At 48.4% G+C, this 13196-nt stretch overlaps 1 protein-coding gene across 3 annotated transcripts in view; it reads right to left on the bottom strand.

Annotated features, from left to right (window-relative positions):
- The window catches only part of SERTAD2 (SERTA domain containing 2), a 118919-nt gene that overhangs the window by 104188 nt on the left and 1535 nt on the right, over positions 1-13196 (bottom strand). Inside the window, exon 1 of one of the 3 annotated variants that reach the window (XM_040993325.1) lies at positions 374-2128. The exons of the other annotated variants lie outside the window; for them this stretch is intronic. The gene's annotated coding sequence lies outside the window, so the exon portion shown is untranslated. Of the gene's footprint in view, positions 1-373; positions 2129-13196 lie in introns of those variants that run through there. 3 annotated transcript variants of the gene reach the window in all.

Genomic DNA, 13196 nt, shown 5'->3' with positions numbered 1-13196 from the left:
ATAGCTCAAGAATTTCATGATACACTGAATATTTTTAACAATTTATTTATTTGAATCACCTGCGTAGCAGGAGCTAGGCAAGTCTGAAAGACAGAAAAGGGGAGAGACAGAGAGGACAGGTGGTATCATCTACAAATGTGTGGAGCGGCTGGGGCTGGGCACTGAGCCTCACTCTCCCACCTCTGGGGCTCCGGGACCCAAGCACCTAAGGCACCACCCCTGCTGTGAGGGTCAGGAGCATACAAGGGTGTCAAACCCATGGACTCCAATGTGGGATGTGAACATGGCTAACCAGAATCTTAACCACCAGGACAAACGCCTGCCCCGAGGGTTGAACTTGAAAACCACAGAAAGATCTCCTTTCTCGTCTCACCTGCTGCTCACAGCCCAGGCTGCATCCTCTCTCGCTCTGGCCTTAGCGAGCACTGGTCTTCAGCTGGGCGTCACCTTCCAGAGAATGTCTCCAAGGTCACATGGACTCCGACTGTTCTAAACACAACAGTCTCAAGTATTAGCCTTCACCTCACAGTCCGTCCTTTCTAACCACTTCATCAACGGAGTTGCCCCTCTTTGTCCGATGGTTCTAATCCCTCTACAACACACGGGACACACAGACATGTGTTAATCTTCATCTCAACGTGATCCACTCTTTCTGGTGTCTTCACAGGCAGCTGCTGTGCAGTTACCCAGTACTCCTTCTAAATGCCACATAGCTACTGAATTGCTCCAGTCGATGGAGCATGCCGCACTTAATCCTTCCGTAAATCCCTCCACATCTCCCCTGTCTGAGGCCCTGCTGCGCACGGCGGGAAGGCCCTTGTGAGTGAAGCCTGATCTTCAAGACGCTGACTAGCTCCTCCTACACCTTCTCTTCACCGGGATTTTGAGTCTCATTCTATAGGAGCGAGGCTGGACAGAACAGGCCTTTACAGAACTTCCTTCCAGTGCTGGATTAAAAGCAAGCTGCAGTATTTCTCAAAGTAGACACACAAGGTCATGGATCCGTGCACCCAAATTCCATCCAGAAAGACTGGTTTCCAATAGGGCAGTCTCCGAGGAGGCAGCTGAACTGCCAACTCTCAATGTCAGAATCAATTTGAGATGTGCAAATGCTTATGGTGACTGGGGAGGTACTTGTAAGACTCACTCCCCCTGATTTGATAAACACTAACAAAGTGCTGTCAATCACTAGGACCCAAGACAGGTTCCATAATGAGGTGCTGAGGCAAGGATGACGGTAACAACTGGCTTATCTGACACCACACGGGACACACATACTGCTTAGCGCTACCAGTTCATTTGTATAGCCACTGTGCACAGGGTATTTCCTATCCAAAGAACCTGAGCTCATTTAAACTTGAGGGTGAATCTGAGTGGAGGCAGTTAATTCAATTTGCAAAATCCTTTCTACTTTTATGTATCAGAAGTGTTACCAGACAATTGGGTTTTGAAACCCAGGGCTGTTCACAATTACACTATTTGTGTTTGCATACCATTTGAGCATTTAAATCACTTTCAGAAAAATCTCACTTTGGCCAAAGAGCTCCTTTAAAGGCATTCAATTCCCACAGAAAGTGGTTAAGTGATGTATGTAGTATCGCACTGTAACCATGCTAACACATTTCAATGTGTGTGTCAGTACACAAATACATGCACACTCTAAAATAACTGTTTCTCAAAGTGTGGTCCAGGGATGGTGCCAAGCTGTGAACTGTGACTGTTCCATGAGGCAAGCACACACTATTATTTAGGACTTTTTGCAGAAAATTTACAGAGGAATTTACAGAGGGTCTCTCTATCCATGACCCTGAATCTTAAGATCTAACTGCAAAAACTGTTTGTCTTAAGATGTGTTTCTTGGGCTGGGCATTGTGCTACAGCAGGTTAAGCTGCTGCCTAGGACGACAACTGCATCCCATATTCCCTGGAGTAGCTTCCAGCCTCCATTTCCCATCCAGCTCCCCACTAACTTGCACCTTTCCTGGGAGGCAGCAGGGATGGCTCAAGTCCTTTAGCACCTGCCACCTATGTGAGGGAAGTCTAGGTTCTTGCCTTTGGGTGGCACAGCCCTAGCTATTAAAGTCATTTGGCAAGTGAACAAGCAGATAAAAGATCTGTCTCTCCATCTCTCTATCACTCTGCTTTAAGAAAAATCAAAGAGGGTCCAGCATGATAGTGTAGCCCAGTGGCTAAAGCCCTTGCCTTGAACACACCGGGATCCCACATGGGTGTCAGTTCTAATCCCAGCAGCACTGCTTCCCATCCAGCTCCCTGCTTGTGGCCTGGGAAAACAGTTGAAGAAGGCCCAAAGCCTTGGGACCCTGCACCCGTGTGGGAGACCGGGAAGAATCTTCTGACTTCTGGCTTCCAATCAGCTCAGTACCAGCGCTGCTGCCACTTGGGGAGTGAATCATTGGATGGAAGATCTTCCTCTCTGTCTCTCCTCCTCTCTGTATATATCCGACTTTCAAACAAAAAGAAATCTTAAAAAAAATAAATAAATAAACCTTAAGAAAAAGTAAAAGCAGTTCTATAGTGATAACTCAAGTTTACACCATTCTACCTAAACATTACCTTACCTCCAGAAAACCATTAAGAATCCAAAGTGGTGATGAGCTTGCTCATTTGCTTTTACTTGAATTTTGCTTTACATTTAAGGGCAGTAATTCTCATACTTCCTATGATATGGAACCATGTTGCTTCCCCCACTTTTTTTTTTTTTTAGTTTATTTGAAAGGGAGAGAAACAGACGAGGACTTCCATCTGCTCATCCCACTCCTCAAATGCCCATGAAAGCTGTAACTGGGCCAAGTAGAAGCCAGGAGCCAGAGTTCAATCTTGGTCCCCTACGTGGGTCGCCCTGGACCCAACTACCTGCTACTTGCTGTCACCCACGGTGCACATTAGCAGAAAGGTGGACTGCAAGCGGAACCACTGTGCCCAATGTCTGCCCCATTTATATTTTCATATTTATTTCTGAGAGGCAGACAAAGACCTCCTACCCGCTGGTTCATTCCACCATGCGAACAGCAGGAACCCAGGTCCTTGGACCACCATCTGCTGCTTAACAGGTTGCTCACTGGCAGGACGCTAGATGGGAAGGGAATGGGAGGTGGGACTCGATCTCAGACCCTCAGACATGGCAGATGTCTGAGGCTCTCAAAGACTTGCTACCAGAAGAAACAAAGGTTGTTTTGGGGTAACATTTTTCTAGAAATAATCGCTGAATCCAAATATTTCACTTATTTAAAAAGCATTTAAGCCCCATAATACAACAGGCATCAAGCAGAATTCCCCTTCCTCTTCTCCCCCCAAAAATCTATGGAGACACTTTCAGAGGAATTTTAATGTAAGAAGCCCCTCAATTCCAATGAGAATGGCTCAGGCACGATAATCCCAATGACTTAGGGACAGTCAGGTAAGACACCTGTAACAGCTGCTGACACACATCCCTGCCTGCCTCCCAGAGTAAAAGCCCTTGGCAGCTACAGCTCCAAACCTCGGAAGCTCTTTAGACATATAAATAAAGTCCACCCACCACCCCCACAGCCTCTAAGCAGGCTTGCTTTCATTTTTCTATTTTGTACTAGGAGGCAAATGGTCTCCATATACCCAGTAAGATTGCAAAACACAATATTGATCTTAATCCTATTTCTATTTAGATTGCAATGGAAAGGAATAAAATGTGAAATAAAATCTGCTCCACATGGTTCTTTAAGAGGTTTGCCCAAAGTTTGCTTAACACACTGCTGTAGCTTTGCTATTAGTGTGGGCAAGAGAGGACTCCAACATTCGAGCGTGGGGGGACACTCTCACTCTCAGGGCTTTGTATCATAATTGAAGGAAGAAAAGACCAGACATGCCCTTAAGAACCAGAGGGCAAGAAGCCAGACTGCCTCTGTGCTGCTCCTGGCTGGGGCTGGCCAAGTCCGAAGCAGCCTCTTTTCCCTCGGGCATTCTGAGGAAGTAACAATGGCTCTTTAAGTGCAGGAACAGCACGTGACCTATCTGAAGCCTCACCAGGATGCAGCCCCAAGACGGAGCAGTAGCAGGAGCTCATTAAGGGCTTCTGGGGAACACAGGGGAAGGGGGCCCCCCTTGTGGGCCTGCCATGCACTCAGAGGAGGGGCTAGTGGACCACCCTGGGGCTGACAGCTCCTCCTCTCCTCTCTGGACTTGAAAGACCCAAGTCCACAACCCCTGGCTTTGGGTCCAGCTTTCCAGACAAGGCCCCCACAGCCCCTGTCTACTGAAAACGCACTGGCTCTCCAGGTTTGAGACCCAACAGCCTCCCTTCTGGGAATTGAAGGGAAGGGCTGTGGAAGGGGAGCACCGTCCAGAGCCCCGGTGCAGACAGGTGGGCAGGTGGGAGGGCAGGCTGCATTTTCCTGCCGGGCACTGTCCTTTCCTTTTCCTCCCATGACAGCAAGCAGCAGACACACCTGCACAGTGTAACATTCCCTGCCAGGCCCCACCACCTTGCCCTGGCAACTGGTTCTCAGGTGATGCTGCTCTGCAGACCATGCTGTAGTCCTCTGTCCTCTGTCCACCTCACCTTGGAGTCCAAGAATGTCTTGCTTTGGTTCATCAGGACTGGGTCACTGCTCTCCATTTCTTAAATTTGGGCAAAAAGGAACCAAGAGCATTTTTTGTGATGGCCACTGAGAACTGATATTTAAATTAAGTACTGTGCAGAATTAAAGCATCGTAGTTCAGTTTCAATGAGAACTCGGCTTGTGACTGATACACCAGATCTGTAGCACAACCCAACCCTTTCTGTGAATATTCTGAGGTCTTATTGCCCACGGCCCAAAAAGGAACTGACACAGCACCGAAGTTTAAAATGATAACATTCCAGGAATCAAGGAAAAAATGCAGGAGTGAACATTGAGACTGGAGGTTAAGCAGCCCAAGGGATTCTGTGGGAGACTGGACTGGAGCTGCTTCACGGCAGAGCTCAGGGTACCTGCAAGTCCCCCGGGGGGAGGGAAGTTTGTTTTCCTGGCTCAAACAAACAAAAAATTCAGGAGGAAAAGCCACTCAAAGTGAACTGAAAAACATGTAACTACTTTTCAACTTTAAAGATTACTTTCTCTTAACTTTCTTACTGCTACCTGAATTGTCAAAATGAACCATAAACATGTCACATGTAAATTTGTTTTCACAAATTTGTAACATGTTGTCACTTGAAGTCCCCAGTTCCTCACTGCTGTAACCCAACCCAGTCTCCAGGTAAGAGCTTGGGCAGGGCCTGCAAGCGGACTGTGGGAGGCCTGCAGGGAAGCCCTTGACAGACCATCAGAACTCCAAGTCAGTCATGAAAGCCTGCCTTACATCCCTCATTAGTGACAGTCCTGACCCAAGACAGCAGGAAAATCGCCTGTCAACATCCTGAGACAGAATACAGGCTGCAAAGACCTCTAAGAAGAGGTTCAGAATTGATAGCTTAGTTTCAGTGTCCGAAAAGAGGAAAAGACTGGGGAGGCGATGACTGAGAACGCCATCAGGCAACGTGCAGCCAGCCGGCCACGCTCACACAGGCCGTGTGCTGGGATGCTTGTGGACACGGTCAGAGGGGAGAGGGCCTCCAGAAAGGCCTCAAGGCCCAACTGACGCATACCCTATGTGCATCATCAATAGCTTGATTCCACTTCCTTTCCGAGTAACAGCATTAACTAGAAATTCAGTGCTCTCCCCTTTCAGGACCACAGCAGGCTTCACGATGAAGCAAAACATTGCTTAGAGTCAGTTGCACAGCAAAGCGACGGCTGGTTCCCGGCACACGTGCGGTTTGCTTCGGTCCCTCACCTGGGTGGGTGGGGAACACACTAACGCGTGTGACAAATCCCTGGCTTGTAGACTTCAGATGCCACACACTGTTCTTCAGTGAAAACAAGCATTAATACAAGTCGGCGCAGCAGTCCACAGCAGTTATCCGGCTGTGTGGCTGCTCTTACCACATCAACACAAAAGCCCCGCAGCGGCCATTCCGGACCCTGAGGACCATCAACAGGGACTTCTCTGTTGGCATCAGCGATCCAGGGGTCTGTCTGTCCTTCCTCCAGCCCCTCTTTGGAAAGGAAAGGCAGCAAAGTGGAGGTCGTGGCCAGGCAGCCCACAGAGGCCGGCAGGGGCCATTTCCTCGCCGTGCCACCAGCACCCCGGCACAAGGTCGCGTGTGTGAGAGAAATGGGCTCCAGTCGGGCTCAAGGCTGGGCCACACATGGCCCAGGGACAACTTGGGGAAACAGAACATTCTCCTCTCTCTCATTCCATCCACTGGCCTTGAGCCGTGTGGGGGGAGGTGGTGAGGGGGGGAGGAGGGAGAGGCAGCTCGGAACAAAAGGATGCCTCCCACCAGCCAGGAGCCGCCCTCTGGGAAGGGCTCATCTGTAACCCTGCAGCTCGGCATTCCTCCAGCCCTGTCACTGGGCACACGGCAGCTTTCGGGCAGGAAGGAAGCTCCAGGCCCAGCCTACTTCCACTGGAGGGGGGGCGGGGGAGCAGGGCATGCTGGCTCAGATAACTTTCTCCACCTTCACAGACACACAGGACTGCGCAATGTGATCACATCTAAACGCGGTCAGCGCCCTTCCCCGCCAACACATGGAGGAACACCACCACACAAAGGCCACCTGGCAGGACCAGAGCAGGAAGCTATTAGAAGCAGCAGGGTCCTGGCTGTGCACCCTACAGGAGGGCGTGCGGCTACGACAGTCTATGGCCCAGAGGCAGTGTCAGCAACAGGGGCCAAGCTACCACCTTTGAAACAGCCTCAGCTCATGCAGGCAGTGTCAGGGTTCCCACAAGTTGGCCAGGGCTGCTAACCCCTGACGCTGCCTGGGGTTGGAAAGCTCTTTTCTTTTAAACCCAAAGCTTATCCAGGGTTTTGGAGGTCCCCACAGTAACATCCATGCTAATTGGTAAGTAAGACAAAACCTTCCCTAACAAATCAGCGATGTAATTATAAAGCCAGTTACTGGATGAGCCAGTTACCCGTGCCCCGCACCTGTAACCCAACACCACTGCTGCAGCGGCTGCCTCCCCGCCCACCCCGCAGGGCCCTGCCTGGGAGCAGCAGCTGCCCAGAACCACAGCTCAGAGCTCCGGCCTTCCTCCTCAGAGCCTGCAGAAAACTTGAAGCCAGCCACGCCAACCTCCAAGTCCCGTCAGCAACAACAGCTCTCTTTGGGATAATTTCCTACAGTGCCAGTTTTTAAAGATTCTTACTTTCCCTCGGAATCTTACATGTTTTGATGCAACTGAAGACAGTACCTATCACTAGTGGGTTTGTCAAACAGAATTCCTTTCTCCTGGAAAAGCCAAGGAACTTTTAAACATGGATAACTAATGACAGTCAACCAAGCAGAGCCAGTTTCAGTCAGGGAAAGCTTTTGATCACTATCTTTAGAATAGATTATGGCTAGGTCAGTAAACATCTGGAAAAAAAGAACAACTAGGTGTTTTTGGACTTTAAATATCAAGTCACTGAGAATGGTCCTAGGATCCTGCCTTATTCACATCTCTGCCAGCCGAGAGGCCTGGGTCTTACCCACACTGGACACCAGTCGCCTTCCAAGGACAATGGAAACGCCACCCATTCTTTTACTTCCCTCGAGGGTCCTGGCTGAAAGCACTGTACACCTACGGAAGTAGCCGAGCAGATCACGACAGCTTCTGCACTGAGCCTCAGCAATAATACACACCAAATACGATCTTATGTCTGGAATTTGCCATAAAATACTCCAGGCGAAATGTTGGTAGCTGCCCATGTTGGACAACCAGTACAAAGTGGTGTGCTGTACTCTTACTTGTCAGAATGTTTGGAATTTTCCACAATAAAGTTTAAACAAGCACAAGTCAGTAAAAATCTTAATAATTCCACAAATTTTTTTTTTAAAAAGTAAGCCCAATAAGTTATTTGCATACTCAATGCCAACCACGGTACTGATTTTAACTTGACAGATCTCTTGCGCAGAAGCAAGTCATCAGTGCTGTGTAAACAAATCGACCAGCCCAAGGCAGAACTCCTTTAAATTCTGACAGACGGCGCACGGCCACAAGGGGGCGCAGCACAGCAACACGGCCGCCAGCAGGCCTTCATCACAGTTCCGAGCTGCACATCTCAGAATACATGCTAACTTCCAAGTCTGTTCCCCAATTCAGACACCCTAAGGACAGCGAAAAACAAGTCTGGAGGCTTGCCACGCACAATGAGCAAAGGCTTGGGTGCCTGCGTGTAGGTCACACGTATGTTTCAGGAACCATGGTTAAAGATTCCTGGAGGATTTCTTCACTGAGAACCTGCCCACACAACACACACAGAATCCCCACGACCCTGGCATCAGGAGGTGCTGCCGCTGAGAAGCCAGCAACTCAGAATTTCCAATGCTGGTTCAAAAGTGGATGCTTTGCCACACAATCAGTCTCAAGAATTTTATAGCAGAGAAGCCTTCACTAATCCCACTGCTTCTTAATAGTGGTAAATTACCTCCATTCAGAACAGATACCGCTGCAGGCAGTTATTTGAGAAAACCCTTCATAAAGGACATGGGGAGGAGCCACTTAATTGTAAAATGTATTGCAATTAAATTAACCTTAGGGAGATAATGAAGGGAGTTACTGTGTAACTACTAGCTGGAATTCTTTCTATGCAAATTATCAGTTCAGATTAAGTGCTGAAGCACGTTGCTTCTTCAAAAGCAATGAACACAACAGGTGAACTCTTCACCATCAGTGCTTTGGGAATCTGGTCATCCTGAACATATTTATGTATCAAAAAGATTTACACTACGATGTTACTTTCTCGCAATTCGGTGCCAGGAGCACACCTCTAGAATTCTGTGTGAGGCTTCACTCACCCCGAAGGGCAGGAATCCCCCCGCCCCCGCCGTGACAGACTCCCTAAAGACTGTGTGTCACCCACGAGAAACGTAACCCCCATTCCTGGGCATAATAAAGATAGTCTTTCTCCCCTCTTAATAATTGCTTGGATGGGATTCTGTTTTCAATCCTCCTGCAGCATCTTTTCCCCAAAGAGACTTGTTTTTCTCCTCACACCGGAGACCCTTAACAAACAATGTCAGGGAAAAATAAAAAAGGCCCTGGGTGGCAATCAGAGGCTCTGCTAAAGGGTGTGATAATCCCCCCCCCCAAACATCATGAAACAAGCAAATGTAAGCGAAAAATAAAATCACACCTTAGTTAAAAATCAAAGTTGCCTCCTGAGTTTCATGCTTTAGTCAACTCTGTGACACCGAACAAGACAACAGAATAAAAACCAAGTAGCCACGTCAGGAAGTGCTGTTATGAAAGTGTTTCTTCAAAGCTAAAAGTTAAAAACTGATCATGCAAATTTGCATGCTTTATTGGCTATGAAAGATCACTTAAAATATTCCTCATAAGAACAGGAGGTTTCACTGTTTACTTTTACATATAGTATGAGAAGGAAAATTGGAGGCAAGTTTTACATTCACTGGTAAAACTAATGTAACACATGGCTTAAGCCTACTAGAGTCCTTAAGAGAATTTCGTATTTCTGTAACATGACACAGGAGGACAAATGTTGCATGGGACACCAGCCATATACTTACAAGACATGTAGAAGGGGAAGAAACTACTATTCCGATATGTAAGTGCCTGTTGCTTGTAAGTAACCCATATGCTCATAATGTTTATTTTAGTTGCCTATAAAAATGACGTAGGCTAGTGATAAGGTTTTACAATTTAAACTTTGTATCATCTACTTGGATCACTCACACAGTAGAAAAAGGCAATGAGGATACGAAAGTTGAGGGCAGCAAAGGATACTTTGTAAACATGGCAGCCATTTATTTTCAACTTAACTACTTGGGGGCTCCGGTATGAGATAAAAAGCATTTCTTCCCAAGGACTTCTGTGCGTTAATAAATGACTCATCCAACTTTCAGCAGAGGTATTTGGTCAATCACACATCATCAGAGGACCAGAGTAGATGGCACTTCTCAATCACTTCAACCTGGGTGACCTTCCTTCCCCAACCTGCCCAGCTCTGTTCTTGGTCACCGCTCTTGGGGCTGCAGGGGAGCCTTGCACACCCACCCCAGGAATGGCGCATTGGATTTATAAAGCAACCACAGCCGAGAGTCACCACCAGGTGAAATCCCTTTTATTTCATGTCCCTCGATATGACAAACTATTCCCAAAAAATCACCATGTATTTTAAAACTGCCTGGGAGAGACCAGCAACAGGCTCCCGAGGAGGCAACAGGCCCACTGTGCTCAAATGCCTCTGCCAGGATGGTTTTCTGGGTGGCCCACAGGGGACTCTGCAGAAAAGGCATCTGCATCACCTCCTCTCAAATAACGTAGCTGCCCCGGGAGATAGAGGATAACCCACCAGCAGGACCCCCCTGCCCTGCTCCCGCAGCCGTATTCCAGTGCCCCCAGGGTTTTCAGATTCAGAGTTTGAACTCCAGCAGCTCCACACCAGGGTGGGGCACTCCGGCAGGCCTGCTCTGGCCCAGAGAGCTCCGGCTGGCCCGGCTTGATAAGCAGCGGGCCAGCAAGGCTGGCGCACGGGGCCAAAGGTTGATCTGCAGCAAGGGCCTTCTGACTGCTGTTTTTGAGCCTGGCAACAGTCAAGTGTACAAGTCATTTTGGCTCTCCAGGATCCACTGGAGGCCTCTGTCAACATGACTATGCTTTCTGGGGGTGGTGGCCTGTCCATCAATAAACATTATGTATAATGTATCATAAAGGACACACATGGAGTCCCTCAGCGCCACAACCCTTTTCCTCTGTTATTTTATAGGATACTCCTCACAAACACAATGCTTGGCTTAGTTTGTCCTTTCCTGCCAACCACCTATGAAGGCTTCTACAGCAAAACAAGAGCTTTCGGATGTGTTCCTTAGCCCTGCAAAACTTGCAAAAGTGACTAGAAGACAGTGAAGCGCTGGCGAACAAGTCTGAAGAACTGTGGTTTGCTGCTGCAGGAGTTTCCAGAGAAACAAAGCTGCCTTTAGGCACCCCAAACTTGTCAGACCTGCTGTAGCAGCTCGGCTGTCCTCCCTGCCCTCGCTCCTGCCCCCACCCCACGCATCCACATAGCTCAGGCCACTGTGTGCTCTGCCCAGGCAGCTCCGGCCAGGCAGCGTCAGCCTGCGTGAAGACTGAGGCAAGAACGCGGAGGAGGTCGGCTGCGCTTGGAACAGAGCTGCAAGTACAACCTGGATGGTGCTGGTTTCTGCGACAGACCCACTAAGTCGTGGCACCTGCTCCCGGGTCCTGGCCAGCATCTCCAGTCAAGTTCAGTCTCTGGAGTCCCTCAGACCACAAGGCGAGCAGAAACCCCAGAAGGGAGTCTGCACAGTCTGTACGTGGCCCTGGTGGAAACCAGAAGAATCTGTTTTATCCTATCAGAAGTCACATGTTCTCTAAGAGATTGTAATGTTTCATTTTGAAATTTTGATTTGTATGTCAAAGAACATTTTTACACAGCCCGGCATGTTTTGTCTGTCTCATGATCTGGGAGGAAACAAAACAAAACAACAAGGCGTCCATTTATTCCTAGAAGAGGAATGCCATCTTATTGGGCTGACATATGCCATTCAGAGATTCATACAAAGAATGAACTGCTGGGCAGTGCTGATGGAGAAGGACACGGCCGCACACAATGAGCGCTGGGTGCTCCAGGGCCCAGTTCTGCTCACAGGATTCCCAGCATCTGCACACGGGGTGTGGGGGTGTGGGGGGGAGGCGTAGGCCTTGAACACCCAGGGCCTTGGCCGCTTCCGACAATAATTAAAACCAAACCGAACTAAAACCAAAAGGATTCCTCAATTTAGTTGCTGCTGCCTTCCCAAATTTTCAAACAAAAATTACACATACACACTTAGAAAAAGGAGTCCTGGTTGCGTGCTTCTGCAAATTGTTAAAAGGCTCATTATTCACGGCGGGTACAAAGTGTTCGGTTTGTGCACATGCCGTGGTCAGAGCAGCCTGAGGTGCTCACGATCTTCTCGTCAGTATTGATTAATGGAAAGATCCGCGAGGGCTGCGGTTACCCTCTGGCGAGGCCTTTCTCACGTGAACTGGAGCTTGCCCCTTGCTGCCTTCGGAATACACCTGATCTTTGGACTTCAGTAATCAGAGACAGCTTTCCCCCCAGCCCCGCCACTAAGCCATCTCCTATGGGACATGCCACTACAGTAAAGACATCTCTGTAGCTATTAAGTTTAAAAATGCTACAAGTGGGATAAAGTTCACATTCTTGAGCACCATGTTTATACACCTCTTGATATATAATACTGACCAAGTGGTGTTAATTCTGCTGCTGTGAATGAAATATAAAGTCAAGCCTTAGATTTTCACCAGTGCTTAATGGTGGTGGCGGCAGCAGCAGCAACACAGCAGAAATCTCTAAAGGGTTCTGTTGTAGCCTTCATCTTTCCTAGGTACTACACTAGAAAAGACTCGAACTGCAGACAAGCGTGCAGTGTCACAGCTTTTGTTCTGCCACAGGCCCACTCCTCAAAATAGTGGATGCCACTGAACTGTAAAATCTGTCCTCTTTATGTTAATAAAAAGCGGACCCTGGAAGTTATCAGCCACCACACAAATAGGAGTCTAAAATATCAAACCATATGCTCTTTTACTAGGCTCATTATTAGTAATTACTTGGTGCTGGAACAACTGGGTAACATTTATACTTCAGCTTCTCAACTGAACTTTAAAAAGCTCTAAAACGGGACGATTCAGCAAACCCAAGTGCAGGGGCTGTCTAAATCGGAGCCAGGATCTTCTGGGTTCTCTAAGGAAACAGGGACACTGGCCTGGGATACCTCTTGTCTAGCCATCCTACAATATGGCAAGCTCTCTCCCCGACCTGTAAGGTACAGAGAGGTTCACAGAGGGAGGGGCGGCAGAGGGGTGGGTTGTCACATACTTTTCACCAGCTTTTTCTCCTGAGAGCCGCGTGGTGATACACACTTTAATTAGGAGGGGGGAGCACTCGAAATCATTTTAAAGGGCTGTGCACTCAAAGAGGCTCAACTCTCAGTCAGTGGAGCTCTATAGGAAAACTTTGGCCTCTTTTTCAAAGAAGAAATGGATGAACAGGGCAGCAAGGATCCACGAGCCCGTGTGATCCTCGCCGGGGCTTTTTGAGTGGGTGTTTCCATGCTCACCGCACACCCCCACCCCCCACACACTTC

This window comes from Ochotona curzoniae, unplaced genomic scaffold, assembly GCF_017591425.1.
Source record: "Ochotona curzoniae isolate NIBS_2020 unplaced genomic scaffold, NIBS_Ocur_1.0 contig_883, whole genome shotgun sequence".
NCBI classification, from domain to species: Eukaryota; Metazoa; Chordata; class Mammalia; order Lagomorpha; family Ochotonidae; genus Ochotona; species Ochotona curzoniae.
This window is presented reverse-complemented; position numbering and strand designations above follow the sequence as displayed.